At 36.6% G+C, this 15,938-nt stretch overlaps 1 protein-coding gene and 1 pseudogene across 5 annotated transcripts in view; one reads left to right on the top strand and one right to left on the bottom strand.

Moving 5' to 3' along the window:
* Window positions 1-15,938, top strand: part of GREB1L (GREB1 like retinoic acid receptor coactivator) — a 268,214-nt gene that overhangs the window by 103,363 nt on the left and 148,913 nt on the right. For 3 of the 5 annotated variants that reach the window (XR_013443367.1, XM_078060541.1, XM_078060544.1), the window contains exon 3: window positions 14,975-15,082. The exons of 1 other annotated variant lie outside the window; for it this stretch is intronic. The gene's annotated coding sequence lies outside the window, so the exon portion shown is untranslated. Of the gene's footprint in view, window positions 1-12,472; window positions 12,740-14,974; window positions 15,083-15,938 lie in introns of those variants that run through there. One more of the 5 variants, XM_078060542.1, reaches the window with a different exon arrangement.
* LOC144379880 (proline-rich protein 3-like) lies at window positions 1,273-10,897 on the bottom strand (annotated as a pseudogene).

Below are 15,938 nucleotides of genomic sequence, written 5' to 3'. Positions count from 1 at the left end.
AAAAATAATTTATTCTCAGGGCACCTGGGTAGCTCGGTCAGTCAAGTGTCCGACTCTTGATCTCAGCTCAGGTCTTGATCTCAGGGTTGTGAGTTCAAGCCCCATATTGGGCTCCATGCTAGGTGTGGAGCCTAGTTAAAAAAAAAAAAAGTTAAAAATTATTCTCAGCTCTCTAATGGCTGTCATCCCTGCCTCTTGCCCACATAATTCCTGACTCATTTCTTTAGGGCCAATTCAAAACTGAACCTGTTCACTGCCGTTTTCATAGAAAACAGCCAGTGCCAGGAATGTGGGGGGAGAAGGTGAGAAGAAGGTGACAGTACTGTCCAGGTTCCACCCAGAGGTGGGCCAGGTAGAGATTCACAGGATTCAGACAGAAGGGCTGGTAGCCTCCCAATGATGAGACTAACTAAAGTGGGCTGGAGAGGACATGGTGTAAGCCTGCCAGAGGCTTTAAAGGGCATCTCATGGGCTGTGTCAAACCCAGAAAAACTGACACCAGGAGAAGAATGGGGAGGACCAGGGAGGCAGTCTTGTGGAAAGTTTCACAATTCTCCCATGTTGGAAGGTGCAGAAAATCTGGAGGGTGCCATTTTTGGCAGAAAACCTTGCTCTAGTGTTGGGAAGTCACAGAAGTGCCACAGACACTGAGAAAGGCTACAAGGGGATGCACAGTTTCACAAAGCACAGTGATCACAGACTGGAGCAGTGGGGATCATGCTACTGACACAGAAACTACAAAATCTAAAAGCAGGGAGAGTGGCCTTTCAGGGAGGAGCTCTGTACCAGTCATCCAAACTTACCCCAGGTCAGACAACCCAGTGACTTTCACAGAGCAGCAGCAACATGGAGGGGAGGAGGTGGGTGTCACATAAAAAGGACTTAAAACAAGCAGCTAGAAGAAAAGAATGGTAGAAAACTGCTCCTTGGCTCTCAGGAATCGAGAGCAGTACCAGGGGCTAGGTGGACACATGCACAAGAAATAGCACCAAAGAGGTTTCCTGTTTAGCAGTCAGTTGGTGAGGGAGAAGAAGATCCAGGAGGCAGGTGATAGGAAAAAAGTTGGGGTTCTGTAGGCAAGTCTCTGGAGGCTAGATCAAAAAAAGGAGTGCACACTGCAGACCAGTAATGAAACACAGCTCTGAGCCCCAAATGGGGGAGGTGATCGATGGGGGTGGGTGTCATTGACAGAGCTATCACAGGGCCACGGGGAAGTATATGCCCATTAGGGTCACAGAGGGCTCCTTCCAGCCTGGATGGGAAGGCACAGTCTCACACAGGAGGTCTGCTGACACCTGGATGGTAGAAGGCTCAGAGGTCCTCCTATCGACAGTGGCCCTTTTTGGCCAAGTGTCAGCAGAGAGGGTGGTCAGATTTGTCTTCCATAACCTGGGGTCCATCCTTGGGTGGGCAGATATTGATAAAAAACAACTTTTGAGCTTTTGAGGATTTTCTTTGCACTTTGGGAAAGCCTCCTCTGGAAGGACCTTTATGGACTGGTCTGGGAAAAGGAGATTCTGCATTGGCCCCCATCAACCATGACCAATGGGCCATACCTGATGCTTAGGCTTCCCCAGAGTGAGCTTCTGCCCTAGAGAGGAGGTAGGAGACTCAGTTGGGGTGTAATCATTGGTCCCCTTGATACTGGAGGACCTCTGTGAAGAGAGGTCAACATTGTGTTTATGAGATTCATCGAGGTTGCCTGTAGCAGGAGTTTTGTTCATTGTAGTGTAGTATCCCATTGCATGCACACACAATGACTTATTTATCTATTCTACTGATGGTGGATATGCAGGTGAATTCCAGTTTGGGGCTGACTTGGCATCACCAGGCTTTCCACTGGCCATGGGGGGAGGGCCCAGAAGGCTGCGTGGTCTGATGGGACTCCCATCTTCCTCATCTCCAGTCTCTTCCTGCTCTCACAGTCGTGGCTGCTGCTTCTGATTCTGCTTCTTTCATTGTGGCAATGGTTGTGGGCGGGTTATGGAGGGCAATGAGTCCTCAACCTACTTGTCACTCAACCCCTTCCTCCAACAATGAACCTTCAGTATTTCTAAAATACATTATGCCTTTGACATTCTGTTCTACTGGCCTGAGCAGTCCTCCCAGTTCTGTTTGATAAATCCTTTAAAGCCACCCAAACGTCATCTCTTCTTTGATATTTTCTTCATTTCTCTGGACAGAATTGCTACAATCTCTGTACTTTTACAGTACTTTGTTCCTACTTCTAGTGAACGTTTACACATTTACATATCTTTCACCTCTAGATTGGGATTGCTTTGAGATTGGGGACTGCCTTTATTATCCTTCCTAGCACAGTTCACAGTACTTCCTAGGTGAATAAATGAAAATAATGAAATCAGGAATTAGGAATAGCTTTTACTCTAATAATTATGAGTTTTGTTTTGGACATACTGATTTTGGACATATTGAGTTGACATATTGAGGTTGGGTGGAGAGCAGCAACTCAGAAAAGATTTTAAGGCCAATGATGTAGATGTAGGAGTTACCAACAAAGACAGTAATAAACACTGATTGTGTCCCACATTTTTCAACTATGGGCTAAAGAAAAGTAGAACATTTATAGGAGGTAGAGAAAGGGTTGGGAGTTGGAATTTGGGGTATGAAGGAGAAAATCCATAGACATGGATGGGGGAAAAAAAAAAAACATAGTTGACACTTTTGCTATGGTCCTCTCCCCTCTACCAGAATTATGCAGCCCTTCCACTAATTTAAAGTCCAGAATCAAGAAATAGATGGATCAAAAGATGTTCATTTGGTTTCCTCTAGGATTAGAAGCTACTTATTCAAAAATTTCATCCCAGGCTCCTGTTGGCTACTTCAAACCCTTGTCCATTCTTCATCTCCACCTTCCTGTTTTTTGTGGTGTGTGTGTGTGTTTCTGCCTGTTTTGCAAAAGCAAGAGAGAGTGGGTAAGGTGGAAATATCTATTTTTCCCTTAAAAAAATGATACAATAAAAAAACCTAAAAAACTCCTTTTTAAAATAGAAAAATAATATCTTTGGGGTTCTAATTATTTAGATAGATTCTTTTCTTTAACTTACTCTCCTTTGCTCTTCTTAGTGCCTCTAGGAAATAAACGCTGGCTTATACAGATTATTTAATTAAACAGATAAAGTGAGTTTTGTGTTTCCATGTGACTCCTTAACATTTTAAAAATTGATAAATTTAAGCGGGTGCCTGGGTGGCTCAGTTGGTTAAGCGACTGCCTTCGGCTCAGGTCATGATCCTGGAGTCCCTGGATCGAGTCCCGCATCAGGCTCCCTGCTCAGCAAGGAGCCTGCTTCTCCCTCTGACCCTCTCCCCTCTCATGTGCTCTCTCTCTCTCATTCTCTCTGTCTCAAATAAATAAATAAAATCTTTAAAAAAAAAATTGATAAATTTAATTGTATAAAAATTAAAACTGTCTGCATGGAAAAAGAACAGCAAACACCAAAAAGCAAAGGCAAAAGGCAAAATGGCAAACTGGGGGAAAATGTGCCCCATATCATACACAAAGGATAAAATTCTTTAATATATAAAAAGCTCCTACAAATCAAGAATAAAACCAACAGCCAAATTAAAAACAGATAAAGACTGGAGATTTCAGAGAAGAAAATCAAGGGCTTTTGAACATTTGAAAAGATACTCAATTTCATCCATAATAAGAGAAATGCAGACTAAAACTACATTGAGATACCATTTTTCATCTGTCAAATTGACAAAGATCCAAAAGTAGATAATATTCTATATTGTTGAAGGTATGGGGATCCATAAATTGCTAATGGGAATGTAAATTGGTTCAACCATTAGTTCATTCCTCACTTGTTGTCTCATTATCATGGATTTTTTCCAACCCAGCTTTTCTCTGCTTTTGGCAGTTTCCTACTTGATGTGGACCTTAGAAAAACTGAACTACAATTGAATGTTTCTAATGTGTGGAAGAGATGAAGACTGCCTTGTGTATGCTAAAACAAAACAAAACCAGAGCGGTTTGGCAATATTTAACAAAATTAAAACTGTATATATCCTTTGACCCAGCAATTTTACTTCTAGGAATTTATCCAAGTACTAAATTATGTATTAATTAGTCCAGGGTTGATTATTATAATAACTTCAGTAATAACAAAGATTGTGAATTAAGTATCCATCATTAAGGGACTAGTTTAAAATAATCATGGTATAGGGGCACCTGGATGGCTCAGTCAGTTAAGCGCCTGACTCTTGATTTTGGCTCAGGTCATGATCTAAAAGTCATAAGATCAAGCCCCACATCACATCAGACTCTGAGCTCAGCAAGGAGTCTCCTTGAGATTCTCTCTCCCCGCATCTCTTTCTGCCCTCTCCCCTCTGTGTACTCTCTTTCTCAAATAAATAAATAAATCCTTAAAAAAATAATAATCATGGTATATATATGCCAGGGAATTCTCTGAGGCCACAAAAAAGAATGAGGAAGATCTTTATGTGTTTATGTAGAAAGAGCTCCAAAATACTTTTTTATTATTTTATTATTTTTTTCCATCATGATAAGTGTACTTTTTAATAACCATCACCTATTTCCCCCATTCTTCCACCCACCTCCCTTCTAATAAGCATCAGTTTGTTCTCTATAGTTAAGAGTCTGTTTCTTGGCTTGTCTCTCTCTCTCTCTCTCTCTCTTTTTTTATTCCCTTTGCAGATTTGTTTCTTAAATTCCACAGATGAGTGTGATCATATGGTATTTGTCTTTTTCTGACTTATTTTGCTTAGCATACTCTGTAGATCCATCCATGTCATTCCAAATGGCAAGATTTCATTCTTTTTATGGCTGAATAATATTCCATTATATATATATATACACTACATCTTCTTTATCCATTCATCTATCACTGGACCTTGGGCTGCTTCCATAGTTTGGCTGTTGTAGATAATTCTGCAATAAACATGTAAGGGTGCATAGATCCCTTTGAATTAATGTTTTTGTATTTTGGGGGTAATTACCCAGTAGTGCAATTCCTGGATCATGGAACAGTTCTATTTTTAACTTTTTGAGGAACCTCCAAACTGTCTTCCACAGTGGCTGCACCCAGTTTGCATTCCCACCAACTGTGTACGAGGGTTCCTTTTTCTCCAGATCCTCGTTAATACTTGTTGTTTCTTGAGTTTTTGATTTTAGCCTTTCTGCCAGGTGTGAGGTGAAATCTCATTGTGGTTTTGATTTGCATTTTCCTAATAGTGATGTTGAGCATCTTTTCATGTGTCTGTTGGCCATCTGTACATCTTCTTTGGAGAAATGTCTGTTCATGTCTTCTGCCCATTTTTAAATTGGATTATTTGTTTTTTGGGTGTTGAGTTGTATAAGTTCTTTATATATTTTGTATACTAACCCTTTATCATATATGTCATTTGCAAATATCGTTTCCTATTCAGTAGGTTGCCTTTTAGTTTTGTTGATTGTTTCCTTCACTGTGCAGAAGCTTTTTATTTTGATGTAGTCTCAATAGTTTATTTTTGTTTTTGTTTCCCTTGCCTCAGGGGAGATATCTAGAGTGATGTTGTTACAACCGATGTCAGAGAAATTACTGCATAGGTTCTCTTCAAGGATTTTTATGGTTTCAGGTCTCACTTTTAGGTCCTTAACACATTTTGAGTTTATTTTTGTGTATGGTGAAAGAAAGTGATCCAGGTTCATTCTTTTATATGTAACTGACCAGTTTTCCCAATACCATTTATTGAAGACTGTCTTTTTCCCACTGTATATTTATTCTTCCTTTATCAAAGATTAATTGACCATATAACTGTGGGTTTATTTCTGGGCTTTCTATTCTATTCTATTGATCTATGTGACTATTTTTATGCCAGTAATATATCATACCATACAGTTTTAATTACTCTCACCTTGTAATATAACTTGAAATCTGGAATTCAGTTTTGTTCTTCTTTTTCAAGATTACTTTTGCTATTTGGGGTCTTTTGTGGCTCCATACAAATTTTAGGATTGTTTGTTCTACTTCTGTGAAAAACACTGTTGGTATTTTGATAAGGACTCCATTAAATCTGTAGATTACTTTGGTATAGACACTTTATAGTATAGACATTTAAACAATATTTGTTCTTCTAACCCATGAGCATGGAATGTCCTTCTATTTGATTATATCATCTTCAGTTTCTTTCATCAGTGTTTTATAGTACAGGTCTTTCAGGTCTTTCACTTCTTTGATTAAGTTTCATCCTTGACATTTTATTATTTTTAGTGCAGTTGTAAATGGGGTTGTTTTCTTAATTTCTCTGCTGCTTCATTAACAGTGTATAGAACAGATTTCTGTACATTGATTTTGTATCCTGTGACCTTACTGAATTCATTTATCAGGTCTAGTAGTTTTTAGGTGGAGTCTTTAGGGTTTTCTATATATATCATATCATCTGCAAATAGTGAGAGTTTTACTTCTTCCTCAACAATTTGGATACCTTTTATTTCTTTTTGTTGTCTGATTGCTATGGCTAGGACTTCCAGTACTATGTTGAAAAGAAAGTGGACATCCTTGTCTTGTTCCTGACCTTAGGGGGAAAGCTCTGTTTTTCCCCATTGTGTATGATGTTAGCTATGGGTGTCATGTAATAATTCTTATAGATAATAAAGTTCATTTGGACTGTCTCCAGTGAGCTTCTCATTCTCATGCTAACCCTACATTTTAAATTATTAAATTATTCAAACAGTATTTGAGTACCTGCTATGTAGGAGGACACCACAAAGGTGCTGTAGTATCAATAATAGGAAAACACAGAAAAACATAGTCCCTACCTTCATGTAGTTTAGAATTTAAGAGGGAAGACAAACATTAATCACACAAATTATATAGCTCATCAGTGAGTAAAATGCTAGGAAGGATATGAATAAGGTCCTATGAGAGCTTTTAGCAAGGACGAAGGGGATCAGAGAAGCAAGGCTTGAGATCTAAAAGGATAAGGAGATTTTAATTGGCAAAAGTAAAAGATAAGATGGGTGAAATTACAGGCAGAAGGAGCATAACTGTTTAAAGGTTGGTCATTGTTGCTGGAGCACAGCATTTAGGAAGAGAGCAGTGCAGGATAAGATTAGAGAGATGGGGGGTGCCTGGGTGGCTCAGTTGGTTGGGCGACTGCCTTCGGCTCGGGTCATGATCCTGGAGTCCTGGGATCAAGTCCCGCATCGGGCTCCCTGCTCAGCGGGGGGTCTGCTTCTTCCTCTGACCCTCTTCCCTCTCGTGCTCTCTGTCTCTCATTCTCTCTCTCAAATAAATAAATAAAATCTTAAAAAAAAAAGAGAGAGATGGGCAGAGGTATTTACAATATTGATTTTTATCCTCAGAGTAATATAAAACCATGAAGGGCTCTAGCAAAGGATTGACAGATTATATTTGTGCTGTAATGCAGAGAAATGATTGGAGGGTGCCAGAGAGGAGGCAAGGAGGGCCAGGTTTCCTGGCTCTTGGCAGGAAACCTCAGGTCCCACCCACAGAGCTATTCGAGTGTCCTTACAGCATGGTGGCTTCCTTCTCTTAGAGCAAGTGATTCAAGAGGTCAAGGCAGAAACTGCAATATCTTTTATGACCTTGGAAATTACATGCTGTCATTTGTTTGGTATTTTAGTGATCACACAAGTCAACCTTGATTCAGTGTGGGGAAGGGGATCACACAGGTGGCAAGAATCATTGAAGCCATCTTGGAAGATGGCTACCACAGACCAAACTCTGTAGAACGCCATTTCATTTCTGGGTGGTGTACTGTGGGAGTGCAAAGGAAATTGAGAAGCAGCACAGGGAAAGGAGGAATACTAGAAAGGTTGTGAGATGAAATCCAGCCAAAGAAAAGGAAGTATCAAGAAATCTACCAAGAGGACATGTTAGAGGAAAACCAAAAAAAATTCATTGGATTTAGTGACATAGATTTAATGGCCAAACGCTCTTTCCTCATAATATGATTTAACATTTATTTTGACTCACCTCCCCTTATAAACTTTATTGAAGAGACTTTTTTCCCATCTTTTCTTTGATAATCTTCCTTTAACACCCCTTATGGATGTTTTCATAATGTTCCTCACAAAATTCTACTGATACTTTGAGTGGAATTGTGTTATTATTTTGTTTGAGAAACATATTTTTACAATGATTAGACTTCTCTTTAAAACACCTAGCACATTTCTCTCTGTGTGTAAATTTTCATTTAAATCACCTAAAGTTTGGCAACTTAAAAAATGTTGTCACTTATCTCTCATTAAGTTGATTCCTGCGTATTGTTTTTGTTGTTGCTACGGTGAATGGGATCTCTTCCCTGCCCCCATTATCACCATACTGTTTTCAGTCTAGAAATGTATTTACTTTATGCCCCATTTTATGGATAAGGAAAGAGGCCCAGAGAAAATAGGTGACGGGGCTACAGTTATAGAGTGGGAGAGTTGGGGACAGCAGATTTTGAATATCCAAATTTTATTGTGCTACATTAATAGGAAATGAAGTTGCTTAGCCCAGTCAAACCTTATTAAAATTAATAGTCCCTTAAGTATCACTCTCTTTGTCTTTTTTGTTTGTTTTTTTCCTATTGTTTCATTAAGTTTTTAATTTTAATTCCAGTATGGTTAACATACAGTGTTATATTAGTTTCAGGTGTATAATATCGTGATTCACAATTCTATACATTACTCAGTGCTCTAATAAGAAGTATCATTTTCTTTGTATCAGATTTCAAAGTAGTACTATACATTTTATAGCATATTTCCACTTTTTAGCATTGTCAATTTGAAATAGAGTGTCATGACTTCAGGAACTGCCTCTTATCTCCATTCAATTCTCCCAAGACCTGATTCCTACCAGACAGGAACTATTTTTTCTTTGAGGTCTAAATAGACCTAACAACCTATTGCACTGAGTAAATATTTAATGAAGATTGAATATTTCCTCTGTGGTGGATCAATTTACTCTTGTTGATTATCTGAGGAAAGCTTTTTTTCTTTTTTAAATGTCATGTAGTAGTTTAAGATACTTGTTTTCCTGAATATTGTTATTAGTGCCAAAGTGTGTTTCAGTGATTTAAAAATGCATGTCTCTTAGTTTTTTTCAGTCACCTGTTTTTCCTGGTTTATATATGCAGTTTGAATTATTATGTTATTTCAAATACAAATCCAAGATTCATTGACCTGGTAACGTAATAAAGTCATTTGCTGTGAGAGTTGTTTTTTCTTGAATTTGTGGTACTTGGAGCTCTGAAAATGAAAACTGTTTGCTAATGAGGTATAAGGATCTTGATGGTGCATCTTTTAATGGCAGAAATATAATTTTTATTGATAAATACCTCCAAAAACAGAAATAATTTTTAATTGACAAAAATGTGCTTTTCTTGTTTTTTAAGTATCAGTATATATTTAATTTTATTATTTTAAATTTTTCTTAACTGATTTTAGGCTTAAGTGAAATATATTTATATTTGCCTGTGACTCTCTACATGAAGTTAGTGACTTGAAAGTTTTCAACTTGTAAAACTGGAATGACTACAGTGGAATCATTTAGTGCAAGTTGTTATTGTGGCATTCAGATGTAATTTATCAGAATCAATTAGAAAAACAAACTTCTCATTTAAATGGTAGGGGAAAGGTACATATATATTTCATCCTCTTCCTATACTAGGGAGTATGTGAATATAATTTTGAAATAGAGAATTCATGTCTAGTGACAAAATACCCTTCATTTCTAAGGAATAACTTCATTGTGTTTCACATTTGATAACTTCTGGGACCTATGTTTCAATTTAAATAACTGTTGACATTGTTTGATGTTTATTTTACTAGAGGAAAATTGTGTGATGACAGTTATAGTACGTATTTGATACCAAGCGTAGAATAAATCAGTTAGTCATAGTGGTCTGATATCTGTTTTTAAGGTCTTTTTGACCCAGGAGTGTGTGACCTGTGAAATCTCTACTTTTTGGATTTGTTAAGATATTTTACAATGCAAGGATTTAAATTTAGATGAACATCACTGCAGGAAGTTGGCTGATGTGGGCCAAAACATTCAGAGTATCCAGGTATAAATTGGAAAAAGTTTAACAAATTCTGGTAACAATTAACATATGTGAGAAGAGAGAAGGTAAAGTTAGAAAGATTCTTTTCTTCCCCAAGTTATAACAAAGAGAACCTGAAATTTAACCTGGTATTTTCAAAGCTCTGATTACTCAGCAGCATTCCATTTTGTGAAAGCATTGCCAAGAAAATGTATCCAGATCTTGAGTTACAGACTATTCTTGCATCTGATTGGAAGGGGCATAGGAGTTGTTTATAAGGTTGCAGATCCAAAGCCGCACAAATGAAGGCTGAGACTTGGGGGGAGGGTTTGACTCAGGGAAGGGAAGCTTCGTAGACGTTACAGCTCTGTCCAGAGGCCAAATGGGAGATAAATCACCTCTGGCCACCTCTCTTATTATTGAAATGGTTCAGCCCTGGGGTTTAACTGAAGGACTTACAGGGTTTTGAAGTGCAAATAGGATGGTGAAGGGTAAACCCTTTTAGGGTTTCATTTTGATGGATTTTTTTCCTGTGTGGATTTCAGGCACTGACTGTGATCTGGAAGGGGCCGTTAAAAAAAGAAAAGTTTTGTTTTGTTTTTGATCAATCAGGCAATAAGAACTTTCCACAGGGGTGTACTTTTCCTGCATGCATATCGATCCTATTGTGTTTAAAAGTAGGTCATTTAATTGGGCTTTTTTTTGGGGGGGAGCCTTCTGCAATGGAACTGTCATTTCAAGGTCATGTCTCTCTTTTTGGTATTAATGCCAAAGTTTGAGAGTGTTGAATGATGTGGTACTTTTGGATCAGCAGTTTTGGGGGATTACTTAGGGTCAGGGTATGTTAAACAAAAACCAAAATTACCTGGTTAAAGATCAAGTCCATATTAGAACAAGTCCTTTCTATATTGATAAGCAATCTATAATTAATCTTTTTTCCATTAAGTTATATAAATTGTACATATTTATTTATTTAGTATGCGATCTGTTCTGTCAGCATTAAAATAAAAACCAGAAAATTCTGAGATTCCGAAATATTTGTACTAGTTTATTTGTACAGATACATTGAAGTGTTTGGGGAAATGAGGGATACATTAAAAAATGTTTAAGAAACAGATATGTTGATTTACCAAGTTGAACATTTTTTTTACCCCACAAATAATTCCAACACAGGAGATAAAATAAAATATCTTTTAAATTTTATATATTTTTAGTAAAATGGGAATGAGAGGAGAGTCATTAATGACTTCAAAGAAAAATAATTGTAACTAAAGGCCTTTTGTACAAAAATTTTAACGGAAAATTAAAATATTTGTCTTAAAGAAATGCCATGGTATGTGCTTATGATTCTTTTTAGAAATATGGTTGACAGAACTTTTCTTGAGCATTTCCCTCTTTATTTTAGATTTAACATAGATATTTGAATCATTTACTCTGTTTCAAAATGATAATGTATTTAGCTGCAGCAGAGATTGCCCTCGGTGTTGCTTGATACCTATTATAAAAAACAGTTGTTAATCTCTGTAATTGACATTGATCACACAATGTTCTTAAGTGACCTCCAAGTCAGCTTTTGTTTTTCTGTTCTTCAAAAATTTCCTTTCACTGTATTTATCTAAATTTAGAATTAAATTAAAATGAAATGTTAGAATTTACATTTACCTATTGCTGCATGAAGATTTTAAATAAGATGCTTAAAAAAACAAAACAAAAAAACCCCTAGATGGCATCAGGCAGAGTCCACTGTATCTACCAGTGTCCCTGTCTTTAGTTTGTTGCTGGGAGATGTTAATATGACCCTTCCTTTGTTAGAAAAGAGATCTGTAGTCCTTCCCAGAATCCTCTTGTTAACTGTCTTTTTAACCCAAGTTGGAAGTTGTCTGATGAATGAATGGTGAGCCATTTTTATGAGCTACACATATTGTTGACATTGGGTCACACGTTGCTTTTTAATTTCTAATGTGTTTTTAATTTGCAAAGCATGCGTATGTCTTTCACAGCAGCAGAACTGAGTCAGCGTTTCTGAGCCCAGATATTGCTTTATGCAAACAAGACACGTCAGGCTCGTGAATGCTCTATCTCATAAGCCTTAGCTTTACTGAAACACACACATGAGCAAATTTAACTTTGAATATTGTTGAATAAAAGAAGATACTTGAGAAAGGCTTTTTTCCCAAGAACTTCTCTTGCCTGTTGGCAAGTGAATTGCCCCAATATAAAAGCATTGGGAGGGAAAAGTGAGCTGCAGAGTGAAAAGGCAATCCACAAATAATCACTCTTTTCTGCCTTTGATTGTGTCAGATTTTTTTGTGTGTGTGGCAATTGTTTTCTTTTTCGCTTAGAAGAGGTTTATGGTCCAATGTCTGTCAAGTCAGTCCCTGTCTTAAGGTTGCAGTTGTATTTCTCTCTGGAGTTCCTAGAGGTGATGTTATCTTTTGTTCACTCAGCAGTGTGGTGGTTCCTGAGAGCATCTGTCACTTTAGGCATTACAAGATGGATGGGTCTCCAGTGAACTGCTGGTTGAAGCAAATGGTGAAAATAAGAAAAGACAAGGGGTTTCGGGGTCTGCAGAGAGGACAGACAACAAGGAAATACTGTTAGAAATCAAGAGTAAGCTCAGCAATAGAGAAAGAGAGAGCAAAGATGGATCATATGTCATTTTATAAGCATCTTGGAAATGAGAGTCTTTTGGTGGCTACCGTGATCTGAGGGGGACATCTGCATCATGGTAAACAATTCTTTGCTTTGGATTTGCAAAATGTATTTGGACATAAAAAAAAAAAAAAAGTCTGGGAAAAGTGTTGGGAAATTGCAATGATATACATTGTTTTATGTGATGATTTTGCTGTTTGAGAATTAGTAGTCTTTTAAAATGACCTAACAGTTTAAAATTTTTCTAGTCTTTAAAATTTTTCTTTGTATTTTCATTTTTCTTTCCTTCCTCTATTTTTTTCTTGTAAGCATTTGAGCAACTGTAGATATTAAAATGTTGGAAAAGTATTAACCACATAACCAACATCCTTACTGTTTACTTAAGTTTTTTGACATTTTTGCAGGGAGATTCTGAAAAATCTCTGCTCATGCCTTAGGGGGACTGGGGGCATATTTTAAATTATTTAAAGTAAACTTTCATTTAACTTAATGAGCTCTTTGATGAAAGAATGAAATATAATTGTTATTGATCTGTCAGAACAAGGTGGAAATTTGGTGTTCTATTTAGAAATTCATTTTGTTGGCAAAAGTCTAAATTTGTAAATTTGGACTGATGCAGAACTGGCCCCATGTAAGAGAAGAAACAGGAAGGAGCTTGGCCAGAGAGTAGGAAAGGGGAAAGGGAGGTGGGAGGATGCGGTTGAAAAAAATGATTTTGTCAAACTTTCTGGCATTCGTCTATGAAAAAGACCGTAGGTTGAAAGGCAAAGAAATTAAGATGATTAGAAGCTTTAAGCTATACAAATGGTAGAGTCTCTTCCTTCTCTATGGGTGTAAATAATAGATGAAAGAGTAAGAGTGACAACAAAGGATCAGGTCGTTTAAGAGAATGTGTGCAGCCTGAATAGGGGTCTGTGGCCCAGGGCCAAAGGTCTTAGCTTTGAGTGTAATTAGAAGAAAATACAAAAATGTCATTACTAGCAGGTGAAGTGTGCAGCACGTGGCCAAAAATTAGCAATTTTAGACTCTGAAGCTACTGGAATTGGATTACTAACCTTTTTTAAAAATCATTAGGGTCCTCATGGAGTCATACAGTTTCATTGGCAGTAATGCAGTTTGACCTTGTTGACCAGATGGGGTAATCTTGGGTTTGGATGTAGGTAGCAAGACTCCTGACTTACAAAAAGATGTCTATTTGTGTGTGGGTGGGTGGGAAATACATGAGTTTGAACATCTGGGTCTCGCTTTTTTAATTGTTCTTTTGCCTGAAGACATTCTTCTGACAGTAAGAGAGGTAAGATAAAGATTTTTATTTCAAAATCTAAAATGGTTCTTTTCTGTCTTTCCTCTCTTTCAAGTTGGCATAAAAGGACAATAAAACTGAAAACTATTTCTTTAGAAAGCATAAGTTAATATTACTTTAAATATTTTAGTGCTATTACTATGCATATTGAAATTAGTATATTCTTAGGAAAATCCCCTTTTGTTTTCCTTTTAGACACAGTAACAAAGGAACAAAAACACTTCTCAGTTGCATATAAAAATCAGTAACAAATAGTTTTTATTTCACTTGATGTTTTATGACTATATTTCCTATTTTTCCACCCAGTAGTTTATATTGACCATAATCTATTTAAAGGAGAGAATAATATGCATACTGTAATTTTCCACCAGTTATATGTAATTATAATTATTTAGTTTAATTACTCCTAGAAATACCCTACTCAAAAGGGTAGAAAACAGTAACTCTTTTTTTTCTTCATGCAGTCTCTCTTTCTTGGAGATTATTAAAGCATTAGTTTCAAAAAGTAGAAAAATACTTTTAAGCAATATTAGTTATGTCTTAAATTTTTAATAGTTCTTTGAGGAGATAAATTTTGGCCAAGCATCAGAGATTATAAGATTCAAACTCCTTAGAATAAGAAAATTGCCTTTCATTATTTTCATTCCTAAAAATAAAAATAGTCTGTGGGTCTGTTAGCATATGGTAACACTTGTCAAAACTGCAGACTTGACAGATTTATTCAACTTACATTTAGTAGGGTAGGAGAAGGGGGGAAATCTTAAGAACAACAAATTATTTTTGAGTATATATAATTAGGAGTGATTATTTTGGGAATATTTAAGAGGGAGGAATACCTGTATTTGCCCATTATGATGTATATGGAGTTATGTAAGACTTTGATAATTTATTTCTAATTGTAACTTGTAGAACTGTAAATATTTAAATTATTTTTTTCTGGAATATAACGCATTGGGAAACTAATTCATGTCTTTACGTATATATTTTTATTTTTTTATGTTTTTGCAGGTACACAAAAGCTTTAAACAAGTAAAATCTAGACAACAGGCTCCCTGAAGTGTTGACAGCCCAACTTAATCATGAACGTGATTCAAAAATGTTAATAAATAAACCAAGGTATTGTACAGTTATAATACCCGCCCCCCAATTTTTCAAGATCAAATTTGTTTTAGGAAGTTATATTTAGAATTTAAATAAAGCTACTATATTTGGTTCCTAAACTGATTAAGCAGATATTTCTATGAGCTCTTCTTCCATTTTCTTCCCTCTGCTTTCCTCTCCCCTCCCCCATCCTCTCCACCAAAAGAAAAAAAAAACCCTTATTCAGCATTAAGTTTTTGCTTATTCAGTATTGCTGAATAATTTTTTTTTCTGGCAACAGCCTTTGTGTTATATTTCCTGTATACCTAAATTAAGACAATAAGAATTCAGTTTTTGATTCCCCTTTGTTGACTGTGCTTTTTATCTTTCAAATTGTTTAATAAGAGAGAAATCTAGATTATTGGCCTCTGCAAAAAAAAAAAAAAACCCAAACCATATTAAATGACTGTATAAAAATGTTTATCATATAACACTATCTTGAGATGTATGTTTTAAAAATTTCATTGAAAGGTTTTTTTTTTTTTCTATTTTTAGGAGGTTTTTAGTTCAGAGAATATTGCCTTTTTTTTCCTCCCTATGTCCAAGAAAATTAAACATTTGCTTAGGATTAAGGATTTGGAGCTGCTGTTTTAAGGAACTCTTGTTCTGTCTAGGCATAGCCCAAGACTGCATGTCTCCTTTTGGATGTTGGAACACGTTTGAGTAGCCTGGCATTTCCAAGAGAAGGCAAAGATCTTCCTGCTGAATTCTTTTGAGACCAAAAAGAACAAGAGGGTCATTACCACTTCAGCGTGGTCCCTGTTTGTGCCTTGGTGACCATGCAGACCCTGGAACCTAGCGTTGGCTTAACATTTGGGCCTGGAACATCTGG

Source organism: Halichoerus grypus, chromosome 13, assembly GCF_964656455.1.
Source record: "Halichoerus grypus chromosome 13, mHalGry1.hap1.1, whole genome shotgun sequence".
Taxonomy (NCBI): Eukaryota; Metazoa; Chordata; class Mammalia; order Carnivora; family Phocidae; genus Halichoerus; species Halichoerus grypus.
The sequence above is the reverse complement of the archived record's forward strand: the minus strand, read 5'-3'. Positions and strand labels throughout refer to the sequence as shown.